At 43.1% G+C, this 15866-nt stretch overlaps 1 protein-coding gene and 1 non-coding gene across 2 annotated transcripts in view; one reads left to right on the top strand and one right to left on the bottom strand.

Moving 5' to 3' along the window:
- The window catches only part of LOC141618426 (ABC transporter C family member 10-like), a 51387-nt gene that overhangs the window by 25263 nt on the left and 10258 nt on the right, over positions 1 to 15866 (top strand). The gene's annotated exons all lie outside the window — the stretch shown is intronic.
- On the bottom strand, positions 8205 to 8311 carry LOC141625191 (small nucleolar RNA R71). Its single transcript, XR_012534984.1, has one exon. It is a non-coding gene; the product is annotated as a small nucleolar RNA R71 (small nucleolar RNA).

Below are 15866 nucleotides of genomic sequence, written 5' to 3'. Positions count from 1 at the left end.
TTGGATAGTTTAGTACTGCCTATGGTGCCTTGGGCCGTCCCTTTTACACTCCAGTCCGCCCCCCTCGTGCTACTGCTTTTGAGGACGCCGGTGTCCCTTGCTCCCGAGAGGACCCTTTGGTCGGTTTCATGCTTCTACTTCCACCACTGCTGTTCCGGAGAAGGTGGCCGTGGCAAGGGCCGTGTTAGAGAGCCACCCGTGGCGGGCCGCAGCCGCCGTTCCCCGATCCTGAGTTGATGAACCTGTATGCCGAGATTGATGCATATGATGATGATGATGGAGCCCAGTAGTGACAGCTGGTCACTACATCCCTCTCTTTCCAGCTGGTATTATCTTTCTTGTTTTGTTTTATTGATTTTCTTGTTTTTCCGCATTTTCCTTTGCTAGTAGTGTAACATAGGTTGCTGGATTTCTGTGTGACTGCTATGCTATAGGCGTCACAATGAGGACACTGTGACATTTAGGTTTGGGGGGGTGTGTTTATTTCTGTTGTGTGCTTTTCTTTATTGTTGTGTGAAAAAAATCAAAAATTGAAAAAAAATTGAAAAATTATACAATACAAAAACATGTTTTTATTTACTTTTATTTATTTTGAGTCGAGTCTTGGTGAATTGTATAGCAATGATGATAATTTGCTTTGTCTTTGCATTTGAGTCTCATTTAGTTTTCCATGTACATTGTTTTGACCTGTTAGCTATGGTGAACAAAGCTCTTTACTCAAGTCTTGACCATCACAATATACCTTTTGCCGAGTAGACTTGACTTTATTTTGTTGGTAAACCACTTAAATTTCTGAGGTCTTTAGAGCTTCCTAGGCCGGGAACATTAATAAACCGGTCTCATTGTTATTTAGGCTGATGAGTGTGGTCTCCTTGTGGAATATGTAATATCAAACTGCATAAGTGTGACATTAGTTTCTTAGCTTTTGCGCGTTCATTTGATTAAGTACATGAGGATAGGCGGTTCTTTTTGTTCAAATAAGCCTTACATTACCCAGTTTTGTTAGCCCGTTTGAACCATGTAGCCATTTTATATCCTATTTCTTAGCTACATTCTAGAATTTGCCTACCCTTTTCGGGACAGTCGCAGTTGTTTGAGCCTTATTGTTATAGCTACTTTGGTTGGGTTGGGACTTTTATTGTCATGTGGGTGGTAGCTATCTTTTTGTAGCAATTGTGTGACCTCTTATGTTGAAAAAAAAAAGAAGTATTATGAAGCAAAGAAAAAAAAAAGGTCTCGAAAAAAAAAAGGAAAAAGAAAAAAATGAAAAAAGTTTCGAAAAAAAGAGTTTAGAAAAGAGAGAAAAAAGAGAAAAAGAAAGAAAAGAAGAAAAATGTTTGCTTCATTCGGTTTTGTTAGGAGGTCGTGTGTGGTAATTACTGGAGTCTAATGCACATTTGGAGAGCCTTTGCATTTCTCTCATATGTTGTCAAAGTTGAGATTATTTCTCCAGTTAGATGTTTGTTTTATTTCTTATTAGATTTGGCTATTGGTCTAGCGCTGCGACTACCGTCTGAGCCTCACATACCCATACGTGCTTTTGCACAAGCCACTTCTATACCCATGCCACTTTACCACCATTATGTCCTTGATACATGTATTTGGTCTGTTTCGTGAATGCGTATTAGTTGGAGAATCTCTTATCACATTAGATTGCATGCATATCTCATAAGTTGAGTGAGAGTCTTATTTCTTTCTATCTTACATATATCTCACCCATTATGAGTGCATGAGTGAAACCGCGAGAATCCAACAAAATTGTCTTGCAAGGTTGAAAAGCATTTGGCTGAGTCTCGGTATCATGTCACATCTTGAGTAAAAGCTGCGTTAGTCTATTACCCGTGCTTTTGAATTTGTTTTATTAGCACAACTTTGGTCATTACTTTGTTATAGATATGGACAGCTGAGACTTGTATGTGCCTAGACATTTGCTCTGAGTTATTCATTCACCATATGTTTGTTGTCCTTTGTTTGGTTTGATTGCTTTGCTTGAGGACAAGCAAAGGTTTGGTTTGGGGGAGTTTGATGTATCACTTTCATATATACTTTTATAGCTCCCTTTATACCATTTTACATACCGTTTCGTGCTTATTATACCTTTTATATGCTTTATTTCAATGAATTGTCGATCTTTTATGCTATTTTGTGTTTTGATGCAGAAATGACTCGTTATGAGTATGATCAAGCTAAGATTAGCATGGCGGAGACGGCATAGCAGAATACACGAAGCATGGCACGAGAAATTAGGAAGCACGAAGACTAGAAGTGAAAGAAGAGAAGAAACCGTCTGTGAAGCAAGTTCCTCGATCGAGTCACCACTGGCTCGATCGAGCAGTTGTCCTCAATCGAGTCACCTCTGGCTCGATCGAGGATCCTCTCTGGCAGACTTATTTCCGGAATTTCCTAAAACGATTATCTTTTGTTATAAATTAAAAACTCGTGTTTTATTGTTATATTACGCTTTAATTTACCTTCATACTGCTGGATACCTTCTTAGAACCCTAGTTTTCTTCATTGTGACGGTACTAATCTTTCCTCATTAATTAATCGTTCATCGTTTTATGTTCATTAATTATTGTTTTATGCTTTCAATCATGCTTTCATTCTTAATCTTTGTTGTTGTTATTATCACTATGAGTAGCTAATTCCCTCAACTAGGATGAAGGGGATCTAGGCTAATTAAAAAGGGAAAATTGATTAATTGCTATCGATATCGCTTAAGTTGTTGTTTGATTATTGTACTTCTTCTAGTTAATTAACTTGAGGCCTGAGTTATTAATTAGTGTAGTGAATTGATCCTATCGCCGACTGATTTAGAATCGATATAGGCTGCGATAATCAAATAGATTGTATCTAATTATAGCGACCGCATGTTAGAATCGATTTAAAGGGCATAATTGAGTCGACCGATCTTATGACCTTAAACAACTTGATAGATTTAGCAATTGATTAACAATCCCCAATTAATTGACCTAGTGAACCGGAAGTCCCAGACCTTTAATATTATTGTTTAAACCTTCTTTTAATTACTTGCATTAGTTGATTAGATCAAGACAAACAAACCCCCAGAAATCGGTTACTTTTAGACAGCTTAAATATTTACAGACTTAGCTTTTACAGCCTCCCTGTGGATTCTATACCTGTCTTACTGCTAGCTATTCTTGTTAGTCCTGAGATAGATTTACTTTGATTTGGTGATACGACTTTAGCCACATCAGATATCTTCCGAGCGTGGCCACGCATTTCCAGTTCATTACTCCTCGAGTGGCCCTGAGACATTGTTATAACCCTGACTAGGGTTAGACAATTCCTATCGCACTCATTCCCTTCAACTAGCCACAGCCATCATAACCCAAAATATGCCCATTTGACCCCATTTACGAAGGTCGTAGTAACACAAATCAAAGTTAATCTGAAACTGTGCCATCTTAGGCGAACAGTCTTTAGTCAAAAGAATCGACTCATTAGAATACTATAGTAGCTCTCGCCACGACCAGGCTATATAAATTTGCCAGAACTCTATAAGCGGTCATAAGGCCCGACAAGGTGTTTCTAACAGTCTGCCTATGTGATCGACCAGTCATTATCGTATGACTCCATGGCACTTGAACTTGCCATCAATCGCATCACACTCTAGTCACTTCAAGACGTCACCTCATACAAGTGACTATGGGCGAATACTATGTTAATCCGTGTTCACTTTAACGGGGTTCAATTGTCACTACAACCCGTTTGGATGTAACAATGTATAAAGAAAAGATAAAAGACAAATGCGATTATGAACATGAACAAAAACAACACTTTTATTTCATTTCAAAATCTAACATAAACTTGGTACACGTTTAAGTCCCATGGACGCAACATGTCCATCATGCTTGGCCTGCGATAAAGGCTTGGTGAGCGGATCGGCTATGTTGTCATCCGTCCCAACCTTACAAATCGCAATTTCCTTTCTTTCAATGAAATCTCTAATTACATGATATTTTCTAAGTACATGTCTAGATCTATTACTAGACTTTGGCTCTTTAGTTTGGAATATTGTCCCACTATTATCACAATAGAGAGTGATGGGATCATTGGCGGTAGGTACTACTCTTAGACCTTCCGTGAATTGCCTGATCCACACAGCTTCCTTGACAGCTTCGATCTTTGCAATGTACTGTACGGCCTCCGTTGTTGAATCCGCAGTCACAACTTTCTTGAAGCTTCTCCAGCTAACGGCACCACCATTGAGCATGAAAACGAAACCAGCTTGTGATTTCATGTCATCTCTATCCGTTTGAAAACTCGAGTCCGTGTATCCATTAACACGTAGCTCGGTGTCTCCTCCAAACACTAAGATAGAATCCTTAGTTCTTCTCAAGTACTTAAGGATGTTCTTGACGGCTATCCAGTGACTCTCTCCTGGATTTCCTTGATATCTACTCGTCATGCTCAAGGCATACGAGACATCAGGACGTGTGCATATCATGGCATACATGATTGATCCAACAGCGGAAGCATAAGGGATCAACTTCATGCGTTCAACATCATGGGGTTCGGAGGGAGATTGAGACTTGCTCAATATAGTCCCAGTTACCATAGGTACCAAACCCCTTTTGGATTTGTCCATGCTGAACCGTCGAAGAATCTTATCAACATAAGACTCTTGACTTAGTGCCAATATCCTCTTGGATCTATCTCTATGGACACGGATACCTAATATGCGTTGTGCCTCTCCTAAATCCTTCATTTGGAAGTGGTTACCTAACCACTTCTTGACAGAAGACAACATTGGAAAATCATTTCCAATGAGTAGTATGTCATCGACATACAAGATTAGGAACACAACGTTGCTCCCACTAAATTTCATGTATAAACATGGTTCCTCAACACTTCGAGTGAAACCATTCTCTTTTATAACATGATTGAGTCGATGATTCCAACTTCTAGATGCTTGCTTAAGACCATAAATGGATCTCTTAAGCTTACACACTTTGTTAGGATTCTTAGAATCAACAAAACCTTAGGGTTGTATCATGTACACTTCCTCTTCTAAATGCCCATTTAGAAAAGCGGTTTTGACATCCATTTGCCATATTTCATAATCATGAAATGCGGCAATCGCTAACAAAATCCGTATGGATCTTAGCATGGCTACGGGGGCGAAGGTCTCATCATAATGGAGACCTTGGAATTGGGTAAATCCTTTTGCCACTAGCCTAGCTTTGTAGACATCATCATGTCCTTCTATGCCATTCTTGACTTTGAAAATCCATTTGCATTGAAGAGGTCTTGCCCCTTTAGGCAAATCTACCAAGTCCCAAACTTGGTTTTCATGCATAGAATCCATTTCGGACTTCATGGCTTCAAGCCATAAGGAGGAATTGGGACTAGAGATTGCGGCCTTGTAGGTGGCGGGCTCGTCACTTTCCAAAAGTAACACATCGAGTGTTCCATCTTCTTCGATAAGTCCCACATATCGATTGGGATGGCGAATAACTCGGCCCGTTCTTCTAAGAGGAGGAGGGACAACCACGCTAGACGACGAAGGAACATCTTCTTGCGTCTCTACTTCGGTTTGTGGCTCTTGAATTTCATCAAGTTCAAAATTTCTCCCACTCTGTCTCTTAGAAATAAATTCTCTTTCTAAGAAGACAGCCTCGCAAGACACAAACACTTTGTTTTCTTGAGGTTTGTAGAAGTAGTATCCTCGAGAGGTCGAGGGGTAACCTACAAAGATGCATTTTTCGGATCTTGGGGCAAGCTTGTTGTCGGTCTTTGCCTTGACGTAAGCATCACATTGATATAGGATTATTTTGCACCCTTTTCCCCTCTAATTTCATGCTTTCCGACTCCATTTGAGTCGGTTTTGTACTTTCTTTCTCGAATTTCGTGTCCCAATTCCCTTTGCTATGACTTTGTGGCCTCCTTGCAGAAATTGAGGCGGGAATGGGTGAAACGAAGCAAGGAAGACGTGTTTACTAAGCTTTGCATGGAAGAAGAAAGAAATCATGCTGAGGAGGATCCCAGTAGGTAGGCGGCGGACGGTCGGTCCCATTTGGACCGCATTTGTATACAACTGAAGAAGAAACAAAGCAAGGGGCATTCCCAGCCGGTGGCCCGGCGGCCGGCTAGCCGGCTGGGAGAACATATAAGCTGGGAATTACAAGTTTTTGAAGGAAGTTACAGGAATCTCCCAGCCGGTCAAATGACCGGCAGCCGGCCAACCGGCTGGGAGTTCCTCCAAGCCAAGAAGTCAAGATTCAAAGTCAAATGTGTCCCCGGCCGGTCAAGTGACCAAGAAATGGGTTGACCGCCATGCATACCGATGACTTCCCAAATTTATTTCAACTTCCAGGGATCTCCCACCCGGCCGGAAGACCGGCACGGTTGACCGGCCAGAGTGCAGCTCGTGTTTTCAAGCCCATTTCAAATCCTACCCTAATCCTAGTGGAAACTATATATACCCCCCCCCCCCCCCAACCATTTTGCACACAACCCTAGATCTGAAAAACATTCCATATTTATTGTAATCTTTCCTTAATCAAGTTCTAATCTTTCAATAATTATTATTAATATTTAGTAAGAATTAGTTAGTTCAAGTAATCGTCAATTGTTTACACTTGGTTTTTGAAGATTGTATTGGGAGATTATTGAAGGATTTCCTTCTTATTATTCAATCAAGCAATCACCTTTACTTTTGTTGGTATAATCTCCTCTCTTATTTACTTGTTAATCATTTGTTTACATTTCTCTTGTCTTTTATAATTGCTATAATAATCATCATGTCTTCCCTTTATGTTATTTGTTCTTCTTCTCTTATTAGCATGATTATCCCCAACATGAGTGAGTAGTTTCCCTTCTAGGGTTTAGGGGGAGCCTAAATAGGATTAATGGGCATGATTAGTTGATAAGTTTTGAATCTTTGGTATGGGAATTTGTCTTTCTTAACAGTGCATACAAGGTGTTTGACGAATTGTATGAGTGAAAGCTTGTGTCTTTTTGTCTTAATAGCCTAATTCTTCCTTTGAATGAAAATTTGTGGGTAGTCTTGTTGCATGTTTTGAATTAGTTGTTGCTCAACGAAAGTTGGTAACCGCCTCTAGGACGAACCCTCACCATAGATTGTTTTGTCGACTCGTCGCCCTTAATTTGTTTAGGTGACCCCGAAGACCCTAGTCTCTTAATCAATCGCATTCATCTTCGTTCAATCGTTTATTTAGTTGCTCTAGTAGTTAAAATCGAAACCCTTTCCTTCATTGTTGACTAGACTTGACTCTTAGTTGGACTTAGTATAAACCCCCGCCGTCTTCGTGTTCGACCCCGACTAAATACTACATTTAATTGGGTTTTTATAAATAGTTTTGATAAAGGGAAAAGACGACAAATCCTTACCTATCAAATGGCGCCGTTGCCGGGGATGGCGTTAGGTTATGCTTAGTTTTTGCTTAGAGTCTTTGCTTTAGTCTTATCTCAATTGTTAGTTTGTTTTAGTAGTTGTGTGTTCTTTGTAGAGTGTGTGATTTCTTGCCTTCCCCTAGTGTGTAAAAACACTAGGAGACTAACGATTTGTCAAGTGCATGCCTAGAAGGAACCACCAATCTCTTCTCTTCAACTCCGACCCCGAAAGGCTTTTTAGAACCTTGAGGACAAGGACCCTTGAGAGAGTTAGGAATAGTTCCCCTCAAGCAAACTTGGACCAACCAAATTCACACATCCCACAAAATATTGATACCACAACCACACTTCAACCAAACCTCACAATTGAGACTCTACTAGAAAACCCCTTTCATAACTTCCCTAATTATAATAGCCCACCTCAACCACCACCACATCAAGTACCGAATCCACCACCACAAATGGCTCTTAGAGATCATAACCGGCCTAACCATAATGATTCATGTAACCCTATCAATTTTGGCACCTTGGCCCCAAACAACTTTGAAATGCATCCCGCCCAAGTCGGGTTAATTGAGAAGGACTTGTTCGGGGGTCATATTGAAGAGGATGCTCATGCTCATCTCCGGAAGTTTAAGAGGAAAGTTTCAATGATGAAGAAGAATGGGGTGTCTGAAGACACCTTGAGAATGATGTTCTTTCCGTTTTCATTGACGGGCAAAGCGGACCGATGGTTGAACATTCACCCACCGGATACTTTCACTACTTGGGATGCTTTGGCTAAAGCATTCATGGCCAAGTATTACCCTTCCTCCAAGACCGCGATGCTCCGTAATGAGATCCATACGTTCCAATAAGAGGATGGGGAGTCTTTGGGTGAAGCTTGGGACCGTTATCAAGACTTGATAGCGAGTTGCCCCCACCATGGAATACCGGAATGGTACATCACTCAAACATTCTTCCAAACTTTGCTACCAAGGACTAAGGAGATGGTAAATGCCTCCGCGGGGGGAGGATTTGATCACTTGAGTGATGAAGAGGGCACGGCATTGATCAAGAAAATGGTAGACTCGGAGGCAAACTATGGTTCTAGAGGAAACATGCTGAGAAGGAATGGGAAGTTTCCTAAGGAAAACGCCTCCAACTCCGAGACAAATGCCAAGCTCGACTTACTCACAAAACAATTTGAGAAGTTTTCAAGAAATCAAGTGAACCAAGCCGCAACCTCATATGCGGCACCCATGGAAGAAGTGGCTCAAGTCGCAAGTTGTGAACTTTGTGGAGGAAGTGGCCATACTTATGACTTGTGTGGCAACAATTACAATGGGGTCTATGAAGAGAATGTTCAAGAGGTTAACGCTTTTCAAGCCTTTAACAACAATTCAAGACCCACAAGACCACCTTACAACAACCCAAACGTCTACAATCCAAATACCAATTTCTACCACCCCGGTTTGAGGAACCACCCTAACTTTAGTTACAAAAGCACCAATGTTCAAAACCCACAACACCTTCAACCACAAGCCCCAACCAACCCACCCGGTTTTGCTCAACAAAGGGGGATATTCCCCAACCCAAGACCTAATCCCGGGAATCAAAACCAATGGCAAAACAACAATCAAAACCAAAATTATGGGAACCAAGCACAAGGATACCAAGATTTTGGTGGAAATCAAGGCAACCAAGGGTTTTACCAAGGGAATCAAGTGAATCAAGCAAACCAAGGATTTGGGCAAGGGTATGTTCAAGGGTTTCAAGAACAAGGTCAAGGATCAAACTTCAACAACAATGGTCCTAGAGCTAACTTCCAAGGGGGGCAAAACAACAACCAAGGTCCCAATGCTCGGTATGACTATGGGTTCCCTTTATAGCCAACCAACCTCATCAAGAACCCCAAGGTGAGCTCTCTCAAGTTGAGCTTTTGAAGATGATAAAGAACATGCAACTTCAACATAGCCAAGAGATAGCTAATTTTGCTAAAGCTACTCAACAAGAACAAGCAAACTTGAGGGCTACCTTCCTTAAAGACATGAGGGAAATGGAATCTAGGATGGCTTCTCATGCTATGGCTAACCCTCAACGGCCGCCCGGTGGTTTGTTGGCTCAAGGACAAAGCTCCAAAGATGCCTCAAATAGCCACCATGCTCATGCGGTAGTGCTAAGGAGTGGTGTAGAGCTTGAGGACCCCTACAAGGACCTTGTGGTAGAAATGGATGAAGATCCCATGAGGGATGAGTTGGAAGTGAATGATGAAGAGGAAAACTCGCCCATTGAACAATTGGGTAATGTTAGAGAAGACAAGAAAGGGAAGAAGGCTTGTGAAGATGTGTCTAGAAAGGTAATTCAAGAGAACAAGGATGTTGATGGGTATGTTGAAGACCTCCCTTATGAGGAGGAAGCTATTGAAGAAGTACCTTTGCAACAATCTAAAAAGGTAAAAAGGAATTCGACTCCTCCAAAGGTATCTTCAAATTCCCAACTTGTTCCTAAAATTCCTTACCCTTCAAGAGCCATAAAGAGTAGGGAAAACCTTAAGTATGCCAAGTTTTGTGACATGCTTGAGAAACTTGAGGTTACCCTACCCTTTACGGAGGTGATAATGAACATGCCAACCTACTCAAAATTTTTAAAAGATATTTTGACAAAGAAAAGAGTCTTGGGTGGCCAAGAAATAGTGGCTATGGAAGAGGCATGTAGTGCTCATATCCTTAATAAAATGCCCACTAAGCTTGGTGATCCGGGGAGCTTTTCAATCCCATGTGTAGTAGGTGGTGTGCCCATATCTAGAGCTCTTTGTGATTTGGGAGCAAGTGTGAGTGCTATTCCTTTGAAGGTTGCCAAGAAAATCGGAATTCAAAACCTTGCTCCCACTTCAATGACTCTCCAATTGGCGGATAGGTTCGTCAAGCACCCTATGGGGGTGCTTGAGGACGTACCCGTCAAAGTTGGAAAGCTTTTGATTCCCGCCGACTTTGTTGTCCTCGATATTCCGGAGGATAGCCACACTCCCATCATCCTTGGTAATCCATTCTTGGCTACCGGAGGGGTTCTCATTGATGTGAAAAATGGGCGGCTAACCATCCAAATCGAAGGCAACAACGTCGAATTTAACCTACCGAACTTGATGAAAGGACCAAAGATGGAAAGGTTGAGCACTATTGAGTTGGTAGACGAGGTGGTACATGAAGTAGCCCGTGAAAGCGGAGATGGAAGAGGTTTTTCAAAACTCTTTGCATGATGAGGCAATGAAGGAGGACCATGAAGTTGATGAGGAACTATTGAAGAAAGTGGAGGGCTTTCTCCCTCCAAAGGTACAACTCAAACCCTTGCCTCCCTCACTCAAGTATGCTTTCCTTGATGAGGGAGAGGCTTACCCGGTGATCGTTAATGCTAACCTAAGTGAGTCCCAAGAAAAGAAGCTTTTGGAAATTTTGAAAACTCATAGAGGGGCACTTGGATATAGCATTGACGACATCAAGGGCTTAAGTCCGAGTTTGTGCATGCATAGAATAGTTTTGGAAGAGGGGAGTCAACCCAAGGTTGACGGTCTTAGGCGGATTAACCCAAAGATGGCCGAGGTGGTGAAAAATGAAGTGTTGAAACTCCTAGAGGCCGGTATTATATACCAAATTACCGATAGCAAATGGGTTAGTCTGGTCCACATGGTACCAAAGAAGGGGGGGATACAAATGGTTGAACAAGAGGATGGCACCACCCTACCTACTAGACCCGTGACCGGGTGGCGCATGTGTATTGACTACAGCAAGCTCAATGCCGCCACCCTAAAAGACCACTTCCCAATCCCCTTCATTGACCAAATGCTAGAAAGGCTCGCGGGCCATGCATACTATTGCTTCTTAGATGGTTATTCCGGATTTTTCCAAATTCCCATCCACCCGGATGACCAAGAGAAGACGACCTTCACTTGCCCAATAGGAGTCTATGCTTACCGTAGAATGCCATTTGGGCTTTGTAATGCGCCCGACACCTTTCAAAGGTGCATGATGGCAATATTTTCTGATTTCCTTGAAAAAAGCATGGAAGTTTTCATGGACGACTTTAGTGTCCATGGAGACTCGTTTGAGCTTGGTCTTGAGAACTTGGCTAGTGTGTTGAAATGGTGTGAGGAGCATAACCTCGTCCTCAATTGGGAAAAGTGACATTTCATGGTGGAGGAAGGGGTTGTCCTCGGTCACATCGTTTCAAGTAGGGGTATTGAGGTCGATGGGGCCAAAGTTGCGGTCATAGAGAACTTGTCACCCCCTTCTAATGTTAAGGGAGTGAGAAGTTTTCTAGGCCACGCCGGGTTTTATCGGCGTTTTATTAAGGATTTTTCAAAAATAGCAAAGCCCTTAACCTCATTACTCCTTAAGGATTCCCCCTTTGTGTTTGATGATTCTTGTCTTGAAGCTTTTAATAGGTTGAAGAGAGCATTGGTCACGACACCAATAATCCGGTCTCCGGATTGGAACATTCCTTTTGAGATAATGAGTGATGCTTCGGACTTCGCGGTTGGTGCGGTACTTGGGCAAGTTGTGGATAAGAAGCATCATGTGATTTATTACACAAGCAAGACTCTCGACCAAACACAATGTGGGTATGCTACAACCGAAAAGGAAATGTTGGCAATTGTTCATGCCGTGGAGAAATTCCGACAATACCTTGTTGGGTCTAAGGTGGTGGTTTACTCCGATCACACCGCCTTGAGACAATTGATGGTGAAGAAAGATGCAAAGCCCCGACTCTTGAGATGGGTCCTACTTCTCCAAGAATTTGATTTAGAGATCAAGGACAAGGCCGGGTCGGAAAATGTTGTAGCCGACCACCTATCAAGATTGACTGTTGAAGACCATGGGATACAAGACAAGAGTGGACCCATCAATGAGTGGTTGCGGGATGATGGACTCATGGAAGTTACCGTCAAAACCCCTTGGTTTGCGGATCTTGCAAACTACATTGTAAGTGGTTTCTTGCCGGATGAAATGGAACAAAGGGAAAGGCGAAAGTTGAGGAATGATGCTAGGAGATACTTTTGGAATGACCCCCACTTATTCCATAAGTGTGGGGATGAAATGTTCCGGAGATGTGTTTCAAGAGAGGAGGGCTTGGAGATTGTCAACCGGGTTCACAATTCCGCCTATGGGGGACACTTGGCCACCTCTAGAACAATTGCCAAGATCCTCCAAGGTGGATTCTATTGGCCCTCCATGTTTAAAGACATCCACTACTTTGTTAAATCTTGTGATGCTTGCCAAAGGGTTGGGAACATTGGAAAGAGGAGTGAAATGCCCTTGACTAATATATTGGAAATTGAGCTTTTTGATTGTTGGGGCATAGACTTCATGGGACCCTTTCCCAATTCTTGTGGAAACGAATACATCTTGGTCGCGGTGGACTATGTGTCCAAATGGATTGAAGCGGTAGTCGCTCCCACCAATGATAGCAAGGTAGTGATGAAGCTTTTCAAAGGCACAATTTTCCCAAGGTTCGGAACGCCAAGAGTGGTCATAAGTGATGGCGGATCTCACTTTCGCAAAATTACTTTCAAAGCTCTACTTGAATCACATGGAGTGCGGCATAAAACCGCCCTTGCCTACCACCTTCAAACTAGTGGGCAAGTGGAGGTTTCTAACTGCCAAATTAAAGCCATTTTGGAGAAAGTCACAAACAAGAGCCGGAAAGATTGGTCCCAAAAGCTCCCGGATGTCTTATGGGCATTGAGAACCGCATACAAGACGCCCCTTGGCACCACCCCATATAAGCTTGTGTACGGGAAAGCTTGTCACTTGCCGGTCGAGCTAGAACACAAGGTTTGGTGGGCCCTTAAAGAAATGAATTTTGACTTTGATGCCGCCGGAGAAATACGTTTTCTCCAAATGAATGAGCTTGAGGAATTGAGATTGGAGGCCTATGAGAGCTCCAAAATCTACAAAGACCAAACAAAGAAATGGCATGATGGCAAGATCATGAAAAAAGAAATAGGTGTTGGAGACCTCGTTCTCCTTTTCAATTCCAAGATCAAGGTGTTCCCAGGCAAGCTCAAATCAAGGTGGTCGGGACCCTTTAGAGTGATGAAAATATTCCCCTACGGTGCCTTTGAGCTTTGGAGCGAGGAAAGAGGTACCTTTCGGGTGAATGGTCAAAGAATCAAGCGCTACTATGACGGTGACAACAAGGGTCCAATTGAAGTGCTCTATCTCGGGGAACCCCTCCCCGAGGAGAGGACAAATTGAAACTCTTGAAAGAAACTCGGTTTGGTGGAGTTCCTCAAGAACCACCATTTGTATATAACATGCATTCTAGGTAGGAAATGAGGAATTTTGGACGGATGATACTTGTCATTTTGATATGTCGGTTACAATTGTTGAAGAATTTGGGATTTTGCATGATGAACAAGCGTTTGACCATCTATTGGCCTTTATCCGACGTCATGAGTCGGTTTTGAAAGTTGAAAACACGGAAGTCGAGGCCAATAGGTGAAGGGATATGGAATAGGGGCATATTTGAGAAAGTGTGATGGAACGTATTCCCAGCCGGGTGACCGGCAGCCGGTCTTCTGACCGGCTGGGAAGTTCCTGTAACTTCGATTAAATTATGATGCGTTGAAGGATGAGTTGTCCCAGCCGGCAGGCCGGCAGCCGGTCCACCGGCTGGGAACACGTTATTAGGAGAAATCCTTCAATTTGGCAAGGGAGAGAAGTCCCAGCCGGCAGGCCGGCAGCCGGTCCACCGGCTGGGAATGCATATTTGACGAATTTGGAGTATGGGTGACCTCCCAGCCGGGTGACCGGCTGGGAGTATTCTGTAAATTTCAAAAAAAAATCGAATTGGCCTGTTTTCCCAGCCGGGTGACCGGCGGCCGGTCTTCTGACCGGCTGGGAGTATTCTGTAAATTTAAAAAAAAAATCGAATTGGCCTGTTTTCCCAGCCGGGTGACCGGCTGGGAATATTCTGATGCTCTATTTTACACGAAAACATCCATTTCACTTTATTTTCTTTCAACACTTTCCTTCTCTCTTCTCTCACTCTAACCCTAACCCTTTCCCCCAACCTCACCAAAAACCCCTCCTACCACCTCCCTACCACCTACCTTCCACCAACAATCACCCACAACCTCTTTCCTTCCCTTAACCCACCATCAAAACTCAAAAATGGCCCCAAAGAAAAGAGTGAGAAAGTGAGATTTGGCCCTCCAACAAGCGGAGATGGTGGCGGCGGCGGCGAACGACATGAGCACCGATCCCGACTTCCCGGATATCCAATTCACTTCAATCACCATGAAAGGTAAATTCGTTTTATTCAAGAAACGCCCCATTACCCCAACCCGATTTATTGATAGACAATCCATGCGGGAATTAGGGCTAGACCAAGTTACTCTTGAATTATTTGATGGGGTAGGAATGAAAATGATGTACGGGATTCATGAAAAAACCTATGCCCGTCTTACATGGGAGTTTTTGAGCTCCCTCCGTCTTAACAAACATCGCCAATCCCAAAAGGTAGCCTTTTTGCATTTCCGATTGATGAACAAGGACTACTCCTTGACCCTCCCTACCTTTGCTTCCCATTTCGGGCTTGACACAAGCCCTCCACATAAGGCACCCGAGACCTTTGACCATGGGGCCTTATGGAAGGCCATTACGGGTTTAGATGATGTTCCGGGGGTCAAGAGAACCGCTAACACCGTCCACAATGCGGCTATTCGGGTTTGACATCGGTTTATGGGGTGGACTGTTTTTGGCCGTGAGGAAAATCACAATTTCCGAACGGAGGAATTGGAAATTCTCGACTCTTACCTTTTTTCCAACCCCACTACCTTCAAAATAGACATTGCCCACCACTTGGCCCTAACATTGCAAAGACTTAGCAATTCTCCGGGTTCTTCGACGATAATTGCCGTGGGTGGACTCATCACCCATTTGCTTAAGAGGCTAAATAGGAGGGTCAACTTAAGTGGTATGAGATATATGATTGGTGATACGATGCTTTTCAAGAATTATATCCACCACAACCTCAATTGGTTGAAGACCAACCCGGATGATGGCCTTGACTATTGGCAAATTCGGGTGGACGGAGTTGACAGAAATTATATCCCCCTTCCTAACCCCGAGAAGATGAAAGTGGTGCCTAACTCGGAATATTATTTGCTTGAAATTGAAAACATTGAAGATCCCTCAATTCCCCAACAACAAAACCCAAATCTTCGGTACACTCGTGGCCGACCTATCATTCCCGCGAGGTCTACCTTGCGGTATGCTACACCATCTACTCCTTTCGTTGCCGGGTCCTTCCAACAAGGGGAGGGGTCCTCTAGTCACCAACCACAACAACCACCCCCTCTCCACGCCGACCTCATTTCCTTCATGGAGGATATGAAGATTAATATGGCAACCGCCGCAAGTGAGCGGCATGGGCTTCAACAAAGACTTGACCGGATTTACTACGACCATTCCCTTGGTCAATTCCCGGTTTATGATGACATGATG

The sequence above is a fragment of the Silene latifolia genome, chromosome X, assembly GCF_048544455.1.
Source record: "Silene latifolia isolate original U9 population chromosome X, ASM4854445v1, whole genome shotgun sequence".
Lineage (NCBI taxonomy): Eukaryota > Viridiplantae > Streptophyta > Magnoliopsida > Caryophyllales > Caryophyllaceae > Silene > Silene latifolia.
This window is presented reverse-complemented; position numbering and strand designations above follow the sequence as displayed.